The following is a 26,152-nucleotide window of genomic DNA, read 5'->3' as shown; positions in this document are numbered from 1 at the left end:
TAAGTACGAGCCCGCTTATCTTTGTAAATATTAGATTAAGGTTTCATTATTTTTGGGCCTTGTATTTAGGGCTCCATAATGTAGGTAGGGTACCCTAGAAATATAGGATTTTTCAGCCCTTGTATTTTAGGGCACCTAGACTAGTTTTTGTATTAGGGGTAGTTTTGTAATTTCACATGCACTAAGTGGATATTTGATGTGTGTGGTTGGAAATAAATTTAATTGAATTGGTAGAAGCCCAATCCAATTAAATTTTAGAGGGGGAGGTGAGCATTTGCTTACTACACCCCATTGTCACATCATATAGTCACACTTTGTGCATGTTCTTCATGCTTTTCATGCCTCATGACACCTAAGCACACTTAGTGGAGAATCTTGGAATTGATCTTGGATTTGTGGGCTGAACCATAACTAAAATTCACTAATCATAATTAGTGAAATTTTGGCTCCAAAGTTTGGCTCCACAAATTCAATTTCAAATTCAAGTGAAATTTGAATTTCCCTCCAATTTTGTGTGACACTTAGGCTATAAATAGAGGTCATGTGTGTGCATTTTTTCAACTTTGATCATTTGAATATTAAAATTCAGATTTCAAAGCTCATTTAGAGCACAAAATTTCGTGCTCTTCTCTTCCTCTCCCTTCATTCATCTCCTTCTTCCTCCAAGCTCTTATCCATGGCCTCCTATGGTGGTGAGCTTCTTCTAAACTCATCTTCTCCTTGAAGTGGCGTCTCCTCTCTCTCTCTTCCTTTCTTCATTCCGCTGCCATTCATCTTCCAAGAAGCAAAGGAATCCATTGATGAAGAAGATCCTAGGCCTACAAGCTCCAATGGAGCTTGCATCACTTACCTCCTTACAGTTCTCCTTAACCATTAAAGGTTGTTCTTCTTTTCTTTTTCTATTCCTTTCTTCATCCCATTTGAGTTTTATTTGTACTTCATCCCCAGCCACTTGTGAAGGCATTAAGGGAACAAGTTTTAACTTTTTGCTTCCATGAGTGAGGGTTATTTCATTGGTGAGATCATTGTGGATTGATTTCTTGTCAAATTGCCATAGTCTACCCAACAAAATGTGCCCTGCTTCCATAGGGATTATATCACATAAAACTTCATCACAGTAGTCTCCTATAGAAAAGGGTATCTTTACTTGTTGATTGACTATCATTTCCCCTTGCTCATTGAGCCATTGAAGCTTGTAAGACTTTGGGTGGGAAATGATAGTGAGACTCAACCTGGATACCAACCATGTGCTACAAAAATTGCAGCAACACCCACTATCCACAATGAGAGAACAATTTTTTTTAAAAAAACCTTGCATCTTGTGTGAAAGATGTTCTCTCTTTGGGTTTGGGTTAGGTCACAAGATTGACTCCCAAGGAGCCTTCTCACCATTAAAAGATCACCTTCTTCATAGGGGTAAACCTCTTCAATATGCTCATCACCCTTGGCTTCACCCTCACTTCCACTTGAGGAAGAAGAAGAAGTAGCCTCCTATTGGCTACTATAGATGTCTTGACCCTTCAAGATCATGGTTTTCTTTTTGGGGCATTGAGAAGCAATGTGGCCTTTCCCAATACATTTGAAGCACTTGATGTTACTAGTTTTATCTTGTGAACTAGCCTTTGGAGTGATTTCCTCTATGTTTTACCCTTATCATCCTTTGGCTTAGAAGGTGGTAATCCTAGCACACTTGGAACTTGGTCTTTCTTTGTATAAGAGTAAGAGGTAGAGTTTTTAGATGGCTTTCTCTTTAATTATTGCTCTACCCTTATACAAAGTTGAACTAGCTCATCTAGGTCCTTATATGGAAGGAGTTCAAGCTTGTCTCTTACTTCCATATTTAAACTACTTAGGAACCTAGCTATGCTTGTTCTTTCCTCCTCCCTAAGTCCAGCTCTCAAAAGGAGTAGTTCCATTGGTTGCCTATATTCTTCGACACTCATATTCCCTTGTCTAAGCCTTTGGAGCTTGTCCATAAGCTACCTTTCATAGTAGAATAGAATGTTCCTTTTCCTAAGGGCACTCTTAAGATCATTCCAATACTCTACTGGAGGATCCCCTTGAATCCTTCTTTCCCTAAAAAAGGAAGTCCACCAATAGAGGGCATACCCTTGGAAGCTAAGGGTAGCCAATGAAACTTTTCTCTCTTTACTTATATGATGGCAAGCAAAGAGTTGTCCAACCTTCATTTCCCAATCTAGGCAGGCCTCAACATTATCTTTTGCATGGAAATATGGGAGGCTAATGTTAACCTTTTGAGGCCTTCTATCCTTTTCTCTTCTTTTGGAGTGATGTTTAGTATATGACCTATGCCGCCCTCCAAAATAGTCATTAAGTTCTTCACTTAAACCCTTGCAAGAGTCCTGACTACTATAGGCGGCATGTTTTTCTCTTTTCATTTCTTTCATTATTTTTCTTCTTTCTTCCTCTCTTATTTTCTCTCTTTCATCTTGACTTATTTCTTTCAGTCTTTTTTTCCTTTTTCTTTTCTCTCTTGTTTTTCTTTCCACAATTTAAGGGATCTTAACTCATCTAATATCCTATACAAGGGGTCCTTAGGAGTAGAACCCTCACCATTAACACTAGATGAAGAATGAAGACTCATGGTGGTTCCTAAGTTGTGGTTCTTTCTTGTTGGGGGTTTGAAAACAAAAGGTAAAAGAAACTATGGTTGAAACTAGACAAAATAAACACTAAAAGAGGTGTGAAAGATAAGGTAAAAACTAATTGGTAAAAAGCAAGCTATCTAGGCAGTTTGACAATGGAAGGTAAAGGAAATTGAAAGCAAGCTAGATAGTTTCTTATGTGAAGGCTTGGATGACCCTTTGGAGGTCCCAACTGGCTCTTCACTTAGTCTACACGGTTTACACTAAGCTATTACATGAAAATAGAGATTTGGGTGGTCTCTTGAAGACTCCCAATACACCCTTGAAGAATGTCCAAATACAAGGAATTAGAATAGAAAAAATTCAACACTCAATTGTTCTATTACAACAAATTTAACAAAGCAATTAAGGTCTTCAATGCTTGTTTGTTTTCCCAAGTGTTTCACTCAAAATTTGGTGAGGATTTGGTTGCTTCAAATCCAATGGTGCTCCTAGGATGGTTAACCTCCAAGACTAAAAAATCCTCCTTCAAGCAATGCACCAATTTCCTCTTCCAATCCTTATTGTAGGCAGCACTTAAACACACAAAAAAAGACAAGCAAGAAACCAAAAGATGAAATGAAAGCTAAACCAAAAGGAAATTTAACATGACATTAATTAAATTAGATTCGAGGAAAAATAAAGCAAAAGGACAACACCACAAGCCAAGGTGGAATACAAAGGAAGTCCTAAAATGACACTAGATTAGATTGACAAATTAAAAACAATACTCAAAGCAAAATTCTAGTTATGTCAATTTGGCAACACATCTAAAATATGAACGACTACAAGAAGTCAAATAGACTTGTAATACAACTCAAAATAATGAACAATTTTCAAGCAAATCAAGCATACACGTTATTTTTTTGTTCTGGATGTGTATTTTGACGTTAATCTTTATCACCTTTTCTCGCTCATTTTTTTTCTTTTGTGTTCATTCTTTTTCCATTATTTCCTTCCAGATGTCTATTTTATCCAATTAAAATTTCAGTTAAAAACTTGAAGTATTCAAGCCATAGCGGAGTTAAGAAGACAATGTGCTAGAACTGACAACAACCAGAATTTCAACCTAGAAATCAAGAGTAGTGTTTGCGTTGCTTAAGGCTTGGATAGTTACAATTTTTGTTTTATTGTGCTCAATTGTCTTGGATAACACAATTCAAGAGAGCTTAAGACTTATTTTGAGGAGAAGATGACTCAAGAACAAGCTCACCACCATTGGAAGCCATGGATAAGAGCTTGAAGGTAAGAGAAGATGAGTGCATGTAGAAGGAGAAAAAAAGCACGAACTTTTATGCCTCAAATGAGATCTTAACTTTGAAGTCTAATTCTCAAATGATCAAAGTTGAAAAATGCACACACAAGGCCCCTATTTATAGCCTAAGTGTCACACAAAATTGGAGGGAAATTTGAATTTCTATTCAAGTTTCACTTGAATTTGAATTTGAATTTGTGGAGCCAAATTTGGAGCCAAAATTTCACTAATTATGATTAGTTAATTTTAGCTATGGTTCAGTCCACTAATCCAAGATCAAGTCCAAGATTCTCCACTAAGGGTGCTTAGTTGTCATGAGGCATGTAAAGCATGAAGAACATACACAAAGTGTGACTATATGATGTGGCAATAAGGTGTAACAAGCAAATGCTCACCTCTCCCTTAGGCTGGTCCAAAATTTAATTGGATTGGGCTTCTCCCAATTCAATTAAATTTCTCTCCCAACACACACATCAAATAGTGCACTTAATGCGTCTAAAATTACAAAAACACCCTTAATACAAAAACTAGTCTAGGTGCCCTAAAATACAAGGGCTGAAAAATTTTGCATTACTAAGGTACCCTCCCTACACTATGGAGCCCTAAATACAAGGCCCAAAAGTAATGAAACCCTAAGGCTCATACTTAGCCCATGAGCTCAAAATCTACCCTAAGGCTCATGAGAACCCTAGGACCTTCTCCTGCATCTCTGGCCCAATCTTCTTGACATCTTTTATCCAATGCCCTTGGGGTTACCTCCACTACAACTATACACAAAATACAACAAAAATTACTCTAAAATCATTAACTTTAACATCTTCTAGATAAAAAATTCAGAAGAAGCTAAGTTCTTATTGTTTTATCGCAAAATAAACAATAAAAGAGAAGAAAATGAGATAATTGCTATGTGATTTCAGTATACAAATGATGCATGCATAGCACTTATCATATGTATTCATGGATAATGCTTCAAAAAAGTGTTGTCTATTCTAAAAATATAGATAACGTTTTTTTATAAAAAGAAGTGTTATCTATCTCTAAGAACATAGATACCTCTTCATTGATGAAGCACTATCTATAGACTATAGTATTTGTTGAAATTCATAATTAATTAGGGGTGTTCACAGATTAAATTTTTTCCATAAACATTGGTGATGCATAAAATATGTATGCAGAAAGGCAAGTTTACCCTAAGCAGTAGTAACAATAGACCTAAGTCTGAATATCATACTGAAGAAGCCAGTTGTGTTCCCCAATAGTTAAAATTATTAAACTAAATATTTGGAAGAAATACTAAAAGGAAGTAAAACTATTTTTATGATTTTTTGTTTTGTTTTTTTATAAAAAAAGGCAAGTAAAATAAGGTAAACAATTGAGTGATATTAAAAGCAATAAGGAATTATGATTCACTGGTACCAATTTTCTCTCAATTTTGTTCCTATGATATTCCTACTTGAAGTTAATTACCAATTCTCTAAGTCACCTAAAGCCTTTCATCCAGGTTAATAAATGTTTCTGCCTTAAATTTATATTCAAATGACCATGAATATATCAATTTAAGTCAAAGGATAAAATAAAGTCTAAGGCTGACTAATTTAAGGATAAATTAATCTATTAGAGATTACCCAAACAATTTGGTATAAAACATTCAATACCTAGATCTACCAAATACATGCCGATGATCACCACTATATATTCGATTAAGTTAAGATTGATCAAGTCTTAATTGATAATCAAAATAAGTTAGAGAATTATTTAACATAAAACATCAAGGAATTTCATTAAGAACAAGGGAAGGAGTACAATTGGACAATTGCATCATAACCTCAAGACTAGGAGAGACTAGTCGCTCATGGTTGTCGCAACCTACCCTTTGGTGGGAGGGCGACGCGAGGGCTCACGGGTGCATCTTCCATGGGAGGGAGATGTGCGGAGTCGCCACCAACGTTTATTCGAGGAAAACGTCGGAAAAACCGGAAAGGTGTGATCTACGAACATTAAGTGTGAAAGGTTCGAGAGTTGTATTTACGCAATGGGAAGGTATTAGCACCCCACGCATCCGTCACAAAGGACGACAGCCTTTAATCAAGTGTGCAAAGATGTCCTCAAATTGTTTTATTTTCCCTTTTTACGTTTTTATGTCTTTTTATGCCTTTTTGTATTTTTTATCTTTTTGTGGTCGACAAGGGTGTTTCCCTTGCTCCTACGTATTCCTCAATTGTGATAAGAAAATCAGACCTACGTAGTTCTTTCAAAAGGGGCGAATCAAGTGATTCTTTTTACTTGGAAGGGGGTCATTTAAGGCGTTGGACCTTAAAATGATCCATTTTACTTGGTGAGAAAGCTAAGGCATTGGACCTCTAACCATCTCACGAGGTCAACAAAAGCGGGGCTTTTGCTCCTACGTAGCCTCCATCGAAGAGGAAATCAGACCTACGTAGTTCTCGCAAAAGCGGTAAAGTTACATGTTGATTTTATGCTTTTGAGCGGTCCATGTTAACCGATAAAAGTAAAGAGGATCGTTTAAGGCGTTGGACCTTAAAACAGTTTTTTAGTGATTTTTTGCGGACAAAGCTTGATTTGTGAGTTGATTTTAGCCTTAGTTTCACTTTGGTTATTAGTCAATTGATTCAAGGAAACTTCCAAAGAAAAACGTTCGATTGATTTTTTTGGTTATTTTATTCAAAGATATTTTGATTATTTTATTATTATTTTGCCTTTTTTGGTTTAACCGAGATTACAGCGTGAATGATCGGTTAGATTTTGTTTTAACAGTGATTAAACGAGATTACAATGCAAATGATCGGTTGAAATTCATTTTATCATTTATTAGGTGAGAAAACGGTTTAAATAAACGGTTAAAGCGCATTAAAAATGGAAGAAAAGAAAATTGAAAGTAATCGAAATTAAAGTGAAAGTACACAAAACAAGTAGGGACCACTAAGGGTGCATAGAATGAATTGAAAGATTCGATTTTGGGAACTTACCGATTGAAGACCGAAGAACGACAAAGAATGGTGAAGAACGATGAAGAATTTCCACAGAATCGCTTACGGAAGCGTTACAGAAACACTTCGACTTGATTTTTTCTTCACGAAAACGTGTTTTTTGCCCAAAATAGTCGAAATGCATAGCTAAGGGGTGATGAGTATTTTTTGAAACAGCCCCCCTCTCCTATTTATAGGGAAAAAGAGAGGTGTTTGCCGCCTAGAGACTTGATGAAGAAGATTTCTAAGCGCACCCAAATTACTAAGTTCACCCCCCTTTTCGTATTTTATGGAAAAGTTACGGAAGCCTTACGAAAGTGTTTCAGATTTGATTTTCATCTTTTTTTCTCTTCCCTTTCATCAATGTTAAGTGAAATATGCTTACCCAAGGTTTTCAAAAATTTTACGGAAGCATTATGGAAGCCCTAGAAACCATTTTTCAAAAACGTGGAGGAGCTTGCCACCCAGTTGCTTCCTCCTTAACCAACCCAACTTCAAAAATGTTTTGGAAAGGCCTAGACTCGAATTTCTATTTACACCCCTATCTTGATAAGTTCACCCCCCCATTTTTGTGTTTTTGGCTGTTTTCTTTTCGAAATCTCACGAAACTTTACGGATTCCGTAAAGACATCCATTTTCTTTTTGGAATGTTGCGAAACTTTACGGATTACGCAACAATGCTCTTTTTGACTTCCGGAATGTTGCAGAACTTTACGAATTGCGCAACAATGTTTCTTTTTTACTTCTGGAATGTTACGGAACTTTACAGATTACCTAACGATGGGGGCTAAGTACCTCGAGGCGGTCAAGCGAAGGTTGCATGCCACCAAACAATGGTCCCCGGACGAAATTAGGGTATGACAGTTGCCCCTCTTTACTTACCTTTTATCGGTGATAAGAGGAAAGTAAAGATAAGACACTGATTTCGTCCGTCTCAGCCTTTTCCGTAATTAATCTATGATGATTCCCGAAGGCCATCCTTTGCCCATCATGGGGATTTAATTGATCTTAATTACAATAGTTCCAACCAAAACGATTTGAAATAATTGACTCCCGTCTCTCCTTCTTTTTCTCTGAACAACACAGAACAAAAAAATAACATAATATGCACGTATACACATTTTTTGGTGAAGGAACCGAATGGGAAAATAACAAAAACTGTATTTTCCCCTCACCGGGGGCTCCGTACTTGATAACGGAGGATGCATGAGCAGCCCTAGGAAATCAATTCATGGGACTCCGGACTCAATGATGGAGGATGCAGGAACAATGCTAGGCAATCAATTCGTGGGGCTCCAGACTTGATGGTGAGGATGCATGAACAGCGCTAGGCAATCAATTCATGGGGCTCCGGACTTGATGGTAGAGGATGCACGAACAGCGCTAGACAATCAATTCTTGGGGCTCCGGACACAATGATTCATGGGGCTTCGGACTCAATGGTGGAGGATGCATGAATAGCGCTAGGCAATCAATTCACGGGGCTCCGGACTTGATGGTGGAGGATGCATGAACAGCGCTAGGCAATCAATTCATGGGGCTCCGGACTTGATGATGGAGGATGCACGAACATTGATCGAGGCCGTACCCGAATCAAATAAACATGAAAATGCAGTAACTAGGAAGTGATCCTAGGTCGTTTCCCAACGAGCAGTGACAAGCCAAATGTTCATAATATACTTGCAGTAACAGTAACGATGGGGGGGGGGGGTTGTTTGTTTTGTGATTAAAGAACAGAACAAGTAAACTGGAATACGAAACTACTAATATTAAAAACGGGTTGTTTCCTCTGATTCAGAAGCCATTCTCTTATCCTGGGTTATGGAGAATTCGTCCCTAACAGTCAACCACTTAATCCAACCCTATTTCAATTTACTAAGCGAAAATCAACTTAGGGTTTTCAATACGTGATTAGGCACCACATACACCAGTTAGCCCTTCGTCCATTAAGCATGAACGCAAGTTAGGCTCAGAGGCAATTAATCGAACACGAAGCGTGCACTGATTAATATTCACGAATTTGGGATACTGGTGAAGGGAGAACTGCCAGGAAACCACATTACAAGCGAAACCTCAAAGAGAGTTGGGCTTCGTCCTCAAAAGGAAACAACACCAGAAAATCTAGCCTTCCATGGATTCAAACAGAAAACGCAATTGAAACATGAAGCAGAAACGTAAATGAACGGAAACGTAAATGAACAGAAACGTAAACGAACAGAAATGTAAAATGGAACAGAAACGTAAATGAGAGTAGAAGAAGAAGCAAGAACGAAATTGTAATTAGAAGCAGAAAACGTAAAATTGCATTACGAACTCAAAAGCATCAAAACAGAAAAACCAAAACCCTAAAACAAAGCTCTGAATAATGAATAGCATAACAGAATAGAATGCCTTGCACGAATCCCAAGGCAGCTATTTAAAAAGAGTCACTCAAAGTCACTAGGCCCTATTACAATACTCTGGCCCAAAACGAAATAAACACTGAACAACATAAAATAAAATTGCGAAATTTCCTAATTAGAAATTAACTAAGATAAGCGCTGCTTTATTTGCCCTCTTCAAGTCCACAACCAAAATCCGGATTAAGCCCAATGTTTCATTAATTCCTGAAATTAGATTAAAAACATCAAATTAGCTAAATGAGCCCAAATAATAAAACTGCCTAATTAATTGACAATTAAGACCAATCAATAATTAAAATGGTGCAAAAAGGGTTTAGAAAATAGAAGAAAATGATGGCTCATCAAACATCACTAGGCAATCAATTCGTGGGGCTCCGGACTTGATGGTGGAGGATGCATGATGAGAATCATGAAACTTGTCAAATACAGGCTAAAGGCCCAAGTGGAGAAGGACGAAGGCCCAAGTGGAGAAGGACAAAGCCCCTGAGTGGAGAAGGATGAAGGCCCAGAGGCAGAGTTACTACCAAGACTATTAATTGTTGTTGAAGGCCCAAACTAATTTGAAAGCCCAAGTTAAATATGTTTTTTAGTTATAATTTTTATTTATTGTAATTTTGGCCCATATCTATTTTTATCTTTTATTCAGATACACTATAAGTATTGGTTTTGTTTTCAATAAAGAAGACTTTTCTCTTTGGGTTCCTTGTTGAACCAATCTCAGACTTATCAAGGTAATCCTTGTGGCGTCTACCCTGACTTATCTTCCTTCACTGGAAGTGGCATCATCCAAATCCCCGTAGCCTGTATCAAACGATCTGCTCCTAGTCAGGTTCACATCAATGCATGAACAGTGCTAGGCAATCAATTCATGGGGCTCCAGACTCAATGATGGAGGATGCATGAACAACGCTAGGCAATCAATTCATGGGGCTCCGAACCTGATGGTGGAGGATGCATGAACAGCGCTAGGCAATCAATTCGTGGGGCTTCGGACTTGATGATGGAGGATGCACGAACAGCGCTAAGCAATCAATTCATGGGGCTCCGGACTCAATGGTGGAGGATGAATGAACAGTGCTAGGCAATCAATTCATGGGGCTCCGGACTTGATGATGGAGGATGCATGAACAGCGTTAGGCAATCAATTCATGAGGCTCCGGACTCAATGTTGGAGGATGCATGAACAATGCTAGGCAATCAATTCATGGGGCTCCAAACTCAATGGTGGAGGATGCATGAACAGTGCTAGGCAATCAATTCATGGGGCTCCGGACTTGATGGTAGAGGATGCACGAACAACGCTAGGCAATCAATTCATGGGGCTCCGAACTTGATGGTGGAGGATGCACGAACAGTGCTAGGCAATCAATTCGTGGGGCTCCGTACTTGATGGTGGAGGATGCATGAACAACTCTAGGCAATCAATTCGTGGGGCTCCGTACTTGATGGTGGAGGATGCATGAACAGCTCTAGGCGATCAATTCATGGGGCTTCAGACTCAATGATAGAGGATGCATGAACAGCGCTAGGAAATCAATTCATGGGGCTCCAGACTCAATGATAGAGGATGCATGAACAACGCTAGGCAATCAATTCATGGGGCTCCGGACTTGATGGTGGAAGATGCATGAACAGCGCTAGGCAATCAATTCATGGGGCTTCGGACTTGATGGTGAAGGATGCATGAACAGCGCTGGGCAATCAATTCATGGGGCTCCGGACTTGATTGTCTCTGGATAGTGAAAAAAAAGATGCGGGACCAAATGGTTCCCCCGCATGTCATTGGGCCCACCGCCTTTGGATGACAAAATGTGAAAAAAGTGCGGGAGCAAATGGTTCCCCGCATGTCATCGAGCCCGTCGCCTTTGGATGACAAAGGTGCAGATGACCATAATTTGTCTCTGCGTGTCAACGGGCTCGCTTGCCTCTGGTTGAAAAAAGGTGCAGGACCATAAGATTCCCTCGCATGTCATCGGGCCCGCTGCCTCTGGATGACAAAGGTGCAGGAGACGATGTTAGTCTCTGCACGTCAACGGGTACGTTTGCCCCTGGTTGACAAAAGGTGTAGGACCATAAGGTTCCCCCGCATGTCACCTGACTTCACGGGTCAGGACGACAAAAGGTGCAGAAGACGATGTTAGTCTCTGCATGCTATCGTGCTATGGGTCTGATGGATAGCAAAAGAATGTTTATACGGATAACCACTTGGGTATTTCTGCCTGCCCCCTAACTTCACGGGTTAGTACTGATAGAGGTTGTCTGCACGGAAGATGACGTAAATCTCCGCGTGTCAATGGGCTTGTTGGCCGCGATTGACAATGGGTGCAGAAGACGATGTTAGTCTCTGCATGCTATCATGCGTTGAGTCTTAGAGATAGCAAAAGAATGTTTATACGGATAACCCCTTGGGTATTTCCACATGCCCCCTAACTTCACGGGTTAGTGCTTGACAGAGGTTGTCTGCGCGGAAGATGACGTAAATCTCCGCGTGTCAATGGGCTTGTTGGTCGCGATTGACAAAAGGTGCAGAAGATGATGTTAGTCTCTGCATGTTATCATGCGTTGAGTCTTAGAGATAGCAAAAGAAAGTTTGCGGGTTACCGTCAGGTGTCTCCGCATGCCATCGGACTCTTGGGTCACGGTAACAAAGGTGGGGTAGTCGACAAAAGCAGGGCTTTTGCTCCTACGTATCCTTAATTTGTGATGAGGAACTCAGACCTACGTAGTTCTTGATAACTATGAGACTAAAATAGTCTCGGTGTTTTTTCACTAAAATGCGAACATGCTTTAGTAAAGAAACAAAACCTTCAACTGATCAGAGCAACATATGATTTTTTTTTTATTTTTTTTATGAAAAACAATGCGTCTATTTGGGAAGGAGAGTATGCTGATGAAATTTTCTCATAACCATAAATGAGATTTTGGATGTTAGCATTTCGTTTCTAAACGACCATTTAGAGGAAACACTTGGTCCAACAAAAATAGAAGAAAATCACTCAAAATGTATCAATCTCACATAGGTAAGTGTTTCATCCTAATTCTGAACCATAGATATGTCATGACTTGGTTTTGCAAATCATTTCCTATCAAATCAAAGATTACATGCATGATCATGGATCAATAAGACTTTTTCTTGGAAATGGTTTTTTTTTGTGGGAAATTTGGCTTTGAGTGTTCTTGGCCTTTTCCTTTTCTGTTTTTGTTTAGTGTGAGGTGAACAAGTCACTGACGCACAGAATTTTGGTTGGCAATCAAAGGGAGAGGACCACTTCAGGTCGTGGTTTCCCTTCTTTTCTTGTTTACTTGGTGACAATTTTGTGTTGTTTAGATATTGTCTGGTCCAAAGACCTTTTCTGCATATTTCTTCTGTTTTCTTCCGATCCTTGATCGGGAATTCTCTTTCCTTTTGGTTTTCTCCCATTTTTTCATGATTGGGAATTTTCTCTTTTTGCTTTTTGCCGATTCTTTTGATCGGGAATTTTCTCCTTTTTGTTTTCTTTTGAGGGCAAGGTTTATGGTGAGTTGGGACTTTGGCTCAAGGCTTGTAGAACAGATGGACATGATATATGTCAGGGTGTTGGTCTGGCCAGTGGTTCAAGGATAAAGGGGATGTCCCACATTATTTCCATGACACACATGCAACAATGATGATTAGGAAATTTTATGCAAAACTGGTCATGCATGCACCCATGTGGACACTCAAGCACCAAGTTTTTATGGTCACGTGATACTAGGGTTCAGGATTCATTTTTCCTATTTAAGTCAACCCAGTGTTTCCAAAACATGTTCTTTTATCAATTCATGCATTCATCCAAGTCTATTTTGGGCGTTCGGGAAAATTTTCACAGCAATCACCCTTCAGATGCATACACATTTTTTTTCAAAAATTGGTCATGATCAGTGAATCTCTTTCAAAGAGAAGCTGGAAGTTAATTCTTTTCAAAAGCATGCTGGCTTTTCAGCCAAAAGATATATTTTGTGTTCTTGGGAATTTGTTTTTGTTGTTTTTTTTTGTTTTTTTTTTAGGTATTTTGCTACCTAAACATGTGTATATTTTTGTGAGGTATTTTTGCTATATACATGCGTATCCAAGGTATCATGCTACCTAAACATACATATACATATACAGACATATATATATATATATATATATATATATATATATTTTTTTTTTTTTTTGTGAAGTATTTTTGCTATATACATGCATATCCAAGGTATTTTCGCTACCTAAACACACATACATATATTTTGTGAGGTATGACTATCTTCCAAGCTTGTGCTTGTTTTATTTAAATTCCTAGGATCATGAGCAACTATGTGTGTCCTACTATGACTTGAGAAACAAAAGGTGATCAAATAACAAGCAGAAATTTAAAAGGTACTAGGTTGCCTCCTAGTAGCGCTTCTTTAACGTCTTGAGCTGGACGCGTGATGACTTGTCGGCCACGGACCTAGTACTTTGCTTACCTTTGGCTTTGGACTTGGTCGTCTATTGGTCGGTCATGTGTCGTAGGCAACGCTCTAACCTTTTTGTGGATGAGCTGAGGTGAACTCTAGAGGTGGTGGTGGTGTGCCTGTTGCCCGCTGTCAGCCATCCCCAGGCTGCTGTGGTGTCTCGCCCTACGCCTGCCTTGGGGCGTAGTACTTCTTGATGAAAGCCCGGTTAATTGGGGGCCTAATGACCTTGTTAGGGGCAACACGCGCTTCGTAGAACTGACAAAGGCCCATAATCAGAGCTAGAAACCCCAAGACCCTGTTGGACTTCTCCGGGTCCATTGGGTGTCTTGCAGGCGCAATCCCTGCAAATAATAGATGACATCAAAAATTAGTTGAGAGAAGTGCATACTTACCTATGTCACGATGGCATGACCTTGCTGGGGGGGACGGGCACCCTGTAGGACTGACAGAGGCCCGTAACCCGAGCTGGAAACCCCAGGGCCCTGTTGGACTTCTCCGGGTCCACTGGGTGTCTCTTGGGCACGACCCCTGCAAATAGTGGATGGCATCAGAAATCAGTTGAGCAATGTGCATACTTACCTATGTCACGATGACATAGACCAACTGATACTTCCGTAGGGGGAGATCGACATTGTGGTTGCTAGGCAGAATGTTGCTAAGTGGCAACGTCATCTATATCTGTGTAAGAGTGGTCATGTTGGTGCACATGATCCGCACTCGTCTCTTTGTAACGACACAGGTGAAATCTTGCCCCAGTATGCATAGTGGCTGTACAATAGCCTCCTCCTCTAGTTGTGCTCGCACAGTTGGCCCTCCTCCAGGATCAGGGGGTGGCCCAGGAACTGAACTGATAAAAGGAAACTACTGGCCCCCGTAACCCGGAGCGCAAGTCTCGGTTAAGCATTTACGGAAGAGGACCTTAAATTCTCTTAAGGTGAGGATGTGGAGCCCACTGAAAGTGAGGACACGTAGTCCTCTAAAGTTGGGGACGTGTCACCCTTTGAAGGCGAGAGCGTCTAGCCCTCTGAAAGGAAGGGCGTGCAGCCCACTAAAGGAGAGGGTGTGCAGCCCTCTGAAGGCGAGGACGTGCAACCCTCTAAAGGTGAGGACGTGTAGTCCTCTGAAGGTGAAGGCGTGTAGCCCTCTAAAGGTGAGGACGTGTAGTCCTCTAAAGGTGAGGACGTGTAGTCTTCTGAAGCTGAGGGCGTGTAGCCCTCTGAAGGTGAGGACGTGTAGTCCTCGGAAGGTGAGGGTACTAGTACCCAAGGGTCCACCCTTTTGAGAAAGCAAGAGATTGACTCATTGAGAGGGTCAGTCATCCCAAATTCCAAAAGATGGGATTTTTAGGAAATCTACGCAATTAACATGATTTTTAGGGATGCAGATGTATGCAACCTTTGAAATTTGGTAAATGTGGACTTCATATGAAACAATGCAAGGCAACAGAAAGTTGTACAATGTTCATGACATTCTTTCCCTATTTTGTGATTTTGATTTTGATTTAACTTTTTTGGAAAACACAGATTGAATGTCCTTTTGAAAGAGGTGATAATTCATGCAACCTTATCCTATCTTTTGCAAATCTCTCCGGGAACTCCCTCAGAGTGTATGTTCTGTTTGATTTAGTCACTTGACCATTTTAGAGTGACGACAATGGAGCTTTTTGATGTTTAATCAATTCATTGAAATGCAGGGTTTGTCCCCCCTTTTTTTGTTTAAAAACATCGACAGGTGAGAACTTTTGATCTGCCCCTAGGTTTGCTTGAGGCTCATGCACGGTGCCCCTCATTGCCCCAGTGTAGGGCTTTGAGGTACCAATTGTTATCTTTCGTCATGACCTTGTAGCAAGGGAGAATGAAAAAAGCGGTTGAATCTTGCAAAAAGAATTTTTCTAGGACGAGAAATAGTTGAAGGATTTTTTTTAGTTGATGGATTAAGTCAAATGACTCCTATTCTTGATAACTCACTTCTCTCTAAAAAAGATAAACTTTCCAGAATGATAAAATGAGGTCACATGACGGTCTATATTTTTACTTGAAAACACAGTCAATCAAATGCTTTTTTTTTTATTTTGAAACTTATTTTTGCTTTACTTGTCATTTTACGACACCCTCACCAAATGTGTAGCACGAGTAATTTCTGATTGAATGGTCTTGGAAGTCCAAACTCAGGAGCGCAGATCGCTTGAGTAAATAGACCAATGGCTTGCAACCACATTTCGGTGAAAGTTGAATAAGCAAAGATGCGTTTGTGAGAGGATGTGGGACAAAGATATCAAATTTATCCATTTTATTTAGCATTGTAACTGTGGTTTACAATAATGGTTTAAACTTGAAAATCCTGATCAGTCATTAGAGACATTTAACAACAGCTTTCAAAATTGCCCCATGCGTGGCATCTCTTGTCAATGTCAGGATTTACACACGATTCTCCTCAAATTTCAGCTAGCTCGCATCAATTAGACCTTGCACCTTACGCTTCAGGGCCCTAAAATGCTCAATTGAACGCCCCGGGGCTTCTCCATGACAAGCACACATTGCGTTTGAGTCGTATTCTCGGAGAAATGGAGGTTGATGAACCTTGGCTGGGGTTATGGCTACCATTGAATTATCAAGTAGATATGGGAGCAAGTCAGCATAGGACACCAGAATTGGGGTGAATTCTACAGGCTTTTTCGCTGCAAAATTTATTTCTTGGTTGGTGTTTTGGTTTGTGCTAAAGGTGGTGTTTGTCATTGGAAGTGAGGTAGACAGGCTTTGTGGTTGATTTAGAGATGACCTTTGTGGATAACTGGGTGGTGGGTAAGGAGAAGGTTTGTTATTGGCTGAGTAATGACATTGTTGGGTTGGTGGGAAACTTGGTTGTATAGGAATAGCAGTCACAACATGGGTTTCTCCCTCATTCTCACCCTCTTCATTTGCCCCAGTTTTTTTGCATTTATCAAAGCATGATGATCAGATTTGCCTCTTTTTAGACCCACTTCGATTATTTCGCCAGCGAAGACCAAATCCGCAAAGCTTGAAGGTGTGTAACCCACCATTTTCCATAATAGAACACTAGTAATATGTCTACTATCATTGTTATTATTTCTTTCTTCGTCATTGAGGGAAACACTTGGGCTGCCAGATCCCTCCACCTTTGGGCGTATTCTTTGAAAGATCCATGCCCCCTTTTTGCACATGTTCTATAGTTGCATCCTATCCGAAGCCATTATACTGGCACTGCCTAACGAAGGCAACCATTAGGTCCTTCCAAGAATGGACTTGGGAAGGTTCCAAGTTAGTGTACCAGGTAACAGCTACCCCAGTAAGACTTTCTTGGAAGGAATGTATCAGCAATTCCTCATCTTTTGTGTATGCCCCCATCTTCTGACAATACATCTTTAGATGGTTCTTGGGGGAAGTAGTCCCCTTGTACTTGTCAAAGTCCAGCACATTGAACTTGGGAGGGGTGATGATATTGGGTACTAGGAACAACTCTTCTAGGTTAGCAAAGGCATAATCTTCACCTCCTTCAATGGCCTTGAGCCTTTCCTCTAGATGATCCAACTTTCCCATTTCTGCCATAGCATGAGGGTTTTTACTTGTTGTGGAATGCAAGAGGTGTAGTTGTAGGTGATACTGAGGGCCCTCCAAAGTGTTTTGCAGGGGTATACCACCAACTGCTTGCCCTTTAGTGGCATATCCGAGGCAAGGCTCGAAGTCGGCTAGATTGTGGTGGGGAATTTCATGTGTCTCCCCCACGGTTTAAGAGACATGTGCATGATCAGTTTGGGGTTGTTGGCTCTCAATGGGTATAGGAGAGGAGTTATTGACATTCTCATTGGGAGTGTATGCCACATTGGGTGGCGTATAGTTGGGAGGCAAGCCATATGGCGGGAAGGCGTGCTCATTTTGAATTTTCACATCATGGGGTTGTCCGTACTTCCCAAATCTATTCCCACCATATCTAAGGTTGGATGATTCATTTGGTTGAGATCAGATGGGGGCATCGGGTTCACCTTAGCCACAGCCCCGGTAGCGGCAACTGCAACTGCATTGGCTTCCATTATCTTCTTCATGCTCATCATGGCCTCCATCATTGTGGCCATTTGCTCTTTCATGGCCTCGATGTCGGCCTTCATCTGCTCTTGCACCTCCTCTACTTCACCCATTACTCTAGCTCTAGCACGGGTTCGGTAAGGGCACCGTAATACGTGTTCTTTTCTTTTTGATAACAATGATTAAATTCTTTTTTTTTCAAGGAAAGAATGCAACGAGCAATGCAACCAATGGAAAAGCATGGATGTATGCGAATGATGCACAATATTGCGAATTTTTATGCAGGACATGGGGTTGAATCAATTTAGATTTTCAACATGGTCCATGACATCTTTGTCAAGGTGAAACTGGAAGTAACAAGGACATCAACAATCCTAAATGTGTTTGGCAGTAGACGAAGAAGTGATGTAACTCGATCTATCTTTTGCCCCAATTTTTGCAAGATGGTTACTTCCATATTTCAACTTGACTTGATGAACCTTTTTGTAAAAGCATGAGCTTGGTTCAACCCTATAATCCAAGGAATGGCAATTCTGATTGCACATACTTCAACAACATTTCAGAGGGATGAAAGACTCGGGAATACGCATGCTATGAATGGAAAATATAATTATGAGATTGAGATGCCCGAAGAAACATCTTTTCTTAGTTAACCACGCATTAGGTACCATGTTAAATCATTTTGTTTTTTAAAGTGAAATGGGTTTATGATCCCAACATGGTTGGCTCATGGTACCTAACACATGCAACTAAGAATGCAGTGTGAACTTTCATGCTTCCCTTTTTTTGTTTTTGTTCCGTAGAGGAAAACGCAAGGATCATGCATGAGCAAACATGAAAACAAAAGGTATGCAGTTTGTAGAACAAAAAGTATGTTGAACGCCTATGCATGATGATGCAATGACTCATGCAAAATGTGATGCTGGAATATGATAACGGACAAATGCAGGAACAATATGTTCATTATGATGCCATGAAGAGATGCTTATGCGATGCATGATACGAATGCATTTACGGACACGAGAGCCCAAAAAATTATCTCTTCTTACTTGCGCATTCGGGGGCGCAGTGCCCCATGTGTGCAGTTAAGAAGGTGATATGGACATTTCGGCTTCCTGTGACAAAAGACGAGACCAACATACAATGCATGCATGACGACATAATGCAGGCGCGCAAAAGCGTAACACGGGGATGTACACAGTATGGCAATATCCACAAATAATCATACAGCAAAGGCATACATGACATTTAGGTTATATGCATGGCAGTGTTTAAAAGGCACGCATCGTGTTTGCTTCATGCCCCTATTTTAGGGACCTAAATGGGTGGAACTAAAAGGCTTTTAGTGATAATTCCCAAGGTGGTTCTATCTCTCTTGATGGTTTCTAGAGGTATCATCCCCTTCAAAAAAACATATTACGGCAGTAGGGACTACCAGCAACAATATGTTATCAAAGAGAAAAACTCTAGATGAGGGTTCACTGTTATCAAGCAAGTCGGAGACCTAGCATGACCACAGATTCACCTCCACTCCTTATGTTCCCATGGACCCGGGTATAGGGCCCCTTTTCAACTCACCGTGTGTGCAAATAGTGTTGGTGTTTGTGTGCATCAAATGAATAAATATCTATCTTATGCATACATTTTAAAAACACACTACAAGCATCAAAGACTTACATATAAGAAGGTAAGAGAAATAAAAGGAAACCAAAAAAAGGAAGTCATGATATTGCACAAGATTAGGAGGCCTAACTCTCTAAAAATAGTCCCTAGTGGAGTCGCCAACTGTCCCAACCTACCCTTTGGCGGGAGGGCGACACAAGGGCTCATGGGTGCGTCTTCCATGGGAGGAAGATGCGCGGAGTCGCCATCAATGTTTATTCGAGGAAAACGTTAGAAAAATCGGAAAGGTGTGGTCTACGAACTTTAAGTGTGAAAGGTTTGGGAGTTGTATTTACGCATGGGGAAGGTATTAGCACCCCACACGTCCATCACAAAGGACGACAACCTTTAATCGAGTGTGTAAAGATGTCTTCAAATTTTTTTATTTTCCCTTTTTTACCTTTTTATGTCTTTTTATGCCTTTTTGTATTTTTTATCTTTTTGTGGTCGACAAGGGTGTTTCCCTTGCTCCTACGTATTCCTCAATTGTGATAAGGAAATCAGACATACATAGTTCTTTCAAAAAGGGCGAATTAAGTGATTCTTTTTACTTGGAAGGGGGTCATTTAAGGCGTTGGACCTTAAAATGATCCATTTTACTTGGTGAGAAAGCTAAGGCGTTGGACCTCTAACCATCTCACGAGGTCGACAAAAGCGGGGCTTTTTCTCCTACGTATCCTCCATCGAAGAGGAAATCAGACCTACGTAGTTCTCGCAAAAGCGGTAAAGTTACATGTTGATTTTATGCTTTTGAGCGGTCCATGTTAACCGATAAAAGCAAAGAGGATTGTTTAAGGCATTGGACCTTAAAACGGTTTTTAGTGATTTTTTGCGGACAAAGCTTGATTTGTGAGTTGATTTTAGCCTTAGTTTCACTTTGGTTATTAGTCAATTGATCCAAGTAAACTTCCAAAGAAAAATGTCCGATTGATTTTTTTGATTATTTTATTCAAAGATATTTTGATTATTTTATTATTATTTTGCCTTTTTTGGTTTAACCGAGATTACAACATGAATGATCGGTTAGATTTTTTTTTAACAGTGATTAAACGAGATTACAACGTAAATGATCGGTTGAAATTTATTTTATCATTTATTAGATGAGAAAATGGCTTAAATAAACGATTAAAGCACGTTAAAAAACAGAAGAAAAGAAAACTGAAAGTAAGCGAAATTAAAGTGAAAGTACACAAAACAAGTAGGGACCACTAAGGGTGCATAGAATGAATTGAAAGATTCGATTTCGGGAACTTACCGATTGAAGACCGAAGAACAATGAAGAACGGTGAAGAACGATGAAGAATTTCCTCAGAATTGCTTATAGAAGCGTTACGGAAGCACTTTGACTCGATTTTTTCTTCACGAAAACGTGTTTTTTTGCCCAAAATAGCCGAAATGCATAGCTAAGGGGTGATGAGTATTTTTTGAAACAGCTCCCCTCCCCTATTTATAGGGAAAAAGAGAGGTGTTTGCCGCCCAGAGACTTAATGAAGAAGATTTCTAAGCGCACCTGAATTACTAAGTTCACCCCCTTTGCGTATTTTACGGAAAAGTTACGGAAGCCTTACGAAAGTGTTTCGGATTTGATTTTCATCTTTTTTTTCTCTTCCCTTTCATCAATGTTAAGTGAAATATGCTTACCCAAGGTTTTCAGAAATTTTACGGAAGCATTACGGAAGCCCCGGAAACCATTTTTCAAAAACGTGTAGGAGCTTGCCGCCCAGTTGCTTCCTCCTTAAGCAACCCAACTTCCAAAATGTTCCAGATGGCCTAGACTCGAATTGCTATTTACACCTCTATCTTGATAAGTTCACCCCCATTTTTGTGTTTTTGGCTATTTTCTTTCTGAAATCTCACGAAACTTTATGGATTCCGTAACGACATCCATTTTCTTTCCAAAATGCTGCGAAACTTTACGGATTACTGTTTCTTTTTTACTTCCGGAATGTTGTGAAACTTTACGAATTACCTAACGATGTGGGTTAAGTACCTCGAGGCGGTCAAGCGAAGGTTGCATGCCACCAAACAATGGTCCCCGGAGGAAATTAGGGTATGACAATGGTGAAAGCAAAGCTAGAAAGCCTAGAAGAAATTAGCATAGACATATTAGTATGGAAGGAACGATGATCACGATCCATTTTCACATTGTTGTCCACGCCTCAAAAATGCTCAAAACACTCTCAAAGCTCTCAAAAACATAAGATAGCCAATGAGTTTCAAAGATGAATAATTACAAACTCTAGAATCTTATTTATAGCCTCCTAAAGATAGTTTCCTTAATTAGGTGCACTACACCTGTGGTCAAATTCATGGTTGTGGTCCGAGTCATGATGTTGGAGCCTGAGATGTTCTAGACGTACCACAGTCCATTTGAGGTGACCACGGTCATGGTAATTTTTACCATGACCAATGTCGAAAGTTGAAGGCACTAAAGGCTTGAGACATTGTCAATTTGTCACGACCCTTATGAACTTACCACGACCATGGTGATATTTACCATGACTGTTGTTGATAGTTATACGTTGAGGCCTTGGGACGTTGTAATTTGGTCATGACCCTCCTCATGAAGTTGACCACGACCTTATTGAAGCTTACCACGACCTTGGTCAATGTAGCACGACCACTATCAAGTGAAAATAGCATCAGATCTTCATGAAATTGTGCATTTTCCAACTTTTCCACTTGGTTGAGTGATTCTACTTCTGCAAGGTGAAAACTAATGTTCAAAGGTGAGTTATGCCTAGAAAATACCCGAAAATAGCATGAAAACTCAGACAAAATATCACTCAACTTATGATTAATCAACCTCCCCACACTTGAGTGTTGCTTGTCATCACACAATTATTCTAATTCCTAATTTAACAAAGTCTTTTAAGTCAAAGTTCCCCCTTTTATTCACAAGTACACTCGCATACAAGGGTATTAGAGATTAACTTAGGAGTCCATTACACTTGTAATTAATATGCAAACAGTCTTCAAAGAGCTTTAAGCTCACTCTACTCACTATCTCTCAGTGTTTATGGCAAAGGAAGAATTACACTTATAATCACAATTCAATAACACATTTGCAACTTTGTATATCAATCAACTCAACTCAAATAAATTCTAAAAATTTAAAATAAGTGAGACATAATGGGTTGTAATGGGGCTAGGAATGTACTGTAAGGTATGTACTAAAAGAAATAGGCTAATCAAAGGGTTACACTCAATCATATAAAAATACTTAATAGTAGGGGGAACTTTTTCCTATTTTTGCACATTCCTTTTAATTTAAATTTTTATCCCTTTTTCCTTATCTTTCTTATTTACTTTAGGGGATTGCTCTATTTTCTTTCTATTTGCAAGCTTTATCTCAAAATTTTCTTTTCTTCATTCTTTTTATTTGTCAATCCCTTTTTTATTTTTTATTTTTTATTTCTCTTAAGATAAGGAGTTGGGATTTACTTACTAACACAACCTGCAAAATACATTCATTTCCCCTTTTTTTCCTTACATTTTCACATAATCACAATGCAAGGGATCAAAGGAATTAATCATACTAGCTCAAAAATGGTCAACTAAGGGAAAATGCATCAAAAGAAAATCACAAGTCTCAAGAAAGCCTACTAGTGTCTCATCTTTTTAGGAAAATTCAGAATTCATCCAAGGATATGTATATAAAAACAAAGAATAGAATAATGCTACAGAAAGTGTCAAATCACACACATTAAGAGAATTAAAGCTCAAAACTGATAAATCTAAGGGTAGCTCTTAAGAAAAGTTCATAGTCAAAAGAAACTTAGTGTAATAACACTAGTTTTCACAAATAATGGACACGAGTTCTTTAACAATGCACTGGACATTGGGTGAATAAAAGTAGTTAAGCATAGTTTTCCACTTGTGGGTGGACACTTACTTATAAGAGCTTGCAAGATAAATTATATGGACCTAGAAGCTTGTTACGTATAAGGTCTTCTTCACTTAAACAAGAACTCATTATCTATCAATAATTTATACCTTTGTAATCATCAAAATCTAAGGTAAGGATAGGTCGTCTAGTGATCATGGGATCTTCTAGACCTAATAGCCTTAACATCCTCCACTTTCAAAATTTGCTCGTGGAGTGTGTAGTTCCAACACAAAGCCTCTTTATACATCAAAACTCTCACTTTCAAATTCTCCAAGTCATTTATAGGTGGTGTTCGAATCACTAGATGACCCTTGTGCTTCAACCAAGGTTCTCCACAAACACATTTCCTAACTACCATCTCGCATCTTCCTCAGCACTGTTTTGGAAAACAATATGCTTTGCCAAGAATATGATGGGTTATTACCTAAGTCAGCACCCATAAAATCCCCTTTATGGAAGTATTAGGCTTTGAATACTCTTGTTGGCAAAGCATTCGGTTTTGATATAAATCTCCACCTTTATTTTCCTAGCATGACCAAGTTGAAAGCATAGATATTTCGAAAGTCTAAGCCCCAAGCTCCTTTGAGACACATAATTTGTCCAAAACTAGCCAATTCATTCCTTTTGATTCCCTATTAGTCTACTACTCAACCCCCACCAATATGAGTTCATCATCCATTGGATCTCATCATCAAGAGTTATAGGTATAAGGAAAATGTTCATGCAATAATTATGAATAGCTTGAAGAAGATATTTCACCACTATCTCCCTTCCTGCCATTGATAGGGTCCTCCCACTCCAAGAATTCATTTTTTTCCACACCTTATCCTTGATGAAGTTAAAAATAGCCTTTTTTGCTCCTTCGCACAGAAGAAGGGAAGCCTAGATATTTCCTTCTACCATTTCCTTTAATCACCCCATAAATTATATCACATCATTCTTTAAACCTTGATCAACATTCCTACTAATAGTGACTTCAGATTTCTGTAGATTGATATATTTCCCAGATGTTGCAACATAGTCATCCAAAAATCTTCTAACCACAACTTCTCTCTCATCAGCTCTAAAAAAGAAAAAGCTATCATCTATAAGCAATAAGTGGGAAACAATAGGAGCATCCATACAAAGTTTAACCTCATGCACATCACCTTTCTTTTTTGCATCTTTTATTAGCATAAATAATCCTTTAGCAAACAATATTAAAAGGTAGAGGGAGAGAGAATCCCCCTAACGCATGCCCCTTTATGGAGTAATAGGCCTAATTACTTCATCATTTACATTAACATAGAAATTCACTAAAGAAACACAAAGCATTATCCATTTAACAAAGTTTGTATGAAAGCCAAGTTTAATGAGTATCTTATGCAAATAACCCTAGTCAATTCTAGCATATGCTCTGCTAATATCAATTTTCAATGCTACATCTCCTTTCTTTTGTTTTCTTATGCAATTCATAAAATGAAAATTTTCATAAGCTACCAAAGCATTATCAATAGTAGATCCACCAAGAACAAAAAATGATTTTTCTTCAGATACACAATTTTCCAAGACCTTATTTTGTCTAGTAGACAACACTTTCGACAAAATTTTATAGGCCACATTACATAATGAGATAGGTATGTAATATTTCAACCTTGTGGATGATCAACCTTTAGAATTAGAGAAATGGTGGTATCATTAACAATAAGGAAAAAACATCATCTTTGAGCCATTTGCATCCAGCCATAAACACATCTCCATAAATGTTGTAGAAATGATGGAATCCAAGATTAAATCCATTTGGGCTAGGTGATTTATCTAATAGCATTTGTAAAATTGACTCCTTAATTTCTTCACATGAAAACAGTCTCGCAAGCCCGTAATTGTCATCATTTGAAACTCTGCTAGTAATTTTGTCTCTAATATAGCATAATGGCCTCCTACAGATGCAAATAGACTTGCAAAATAATCCAAAGTTAGCTTGCAAATTCCCTCCTGGTCTTCCACTCTTCTCCCTTCTTCATCCTCTTGATATTTAATCTATTTTTTTTTCTAGAAGTTGTAGATGAGTGAAAGAATTTTGTATTCATATCTCCTTCCTTAAGCTAGTGCACCTTGGATCTTTGTTTCCAAAATGCCTCTTCCTGATGTAATAGTTTTGTGAGTTCTTCCTTCTCTTTTTTAAACCTTTTCCACCTTAGTAGCTCCCTCATATCCTCCAATTTTTGTTTGCTTATTTTAATATCTTCTTAAGATCTCATTCTAATGCGCCACCCCCAATCCTCCAATTTCTCCTAGCAAGTTCAAATTTTACCGCTAAAATCAACCTTACTAGAATTGTTCCAACTACCTTTTACCATCTCCTCAACATCTTCCTCCAACAACCAAGCATTTTTTAATATAAATCTCCTCCTCATATGGTAATGGTTCAATGCTTCTTGGGTAGCCAGAATAATGAGACTACGATCTAATATAGATGATATTGAATTTCTCAATTCTACATTAGGATAATATTCAAACCAAACACTGGTGACCATGGCACGATCGAGTCTCTCTTCCACACCATTAACAATACCCTTGCTACTCGACCAAGTGAAAGGATAACCCACCATAGGAACAGAGGCAAACCTATGTTATTGGGAGGGGGGCCAAGGCCTCCCTATTTTTTTCCAAATAAAAAAATAATAGATTATTATTTATTTATTATGATAAAAAAATCTAATTTTTATTAGTAAAAAATATGATTTGAAATTGAATATTATATTTTATTAAGTTTTTATTATACAATTAATTTTTTATCTCTTAACTTCTTTTAAACAAAATTTACCTACATAT

The sequence above is a fragment of the Glycine soja genome, chromosome 6 (genome assembly GCF_004193775.1).
Source record: "Glycine soja cultivar W05 chromosome 6, ASM419377v2, whole genome shotgun sequence".
In the NCBI taxonomy this organism is placed as follows: Eukaryota; Viridiplantae; Streptophyta; class Magnoliopsida; order Fabales; family Fabaceae; genus Glycine; species Glycine soja.
This window is presented reverse-complemented; position numbering follows the sequence as displayed.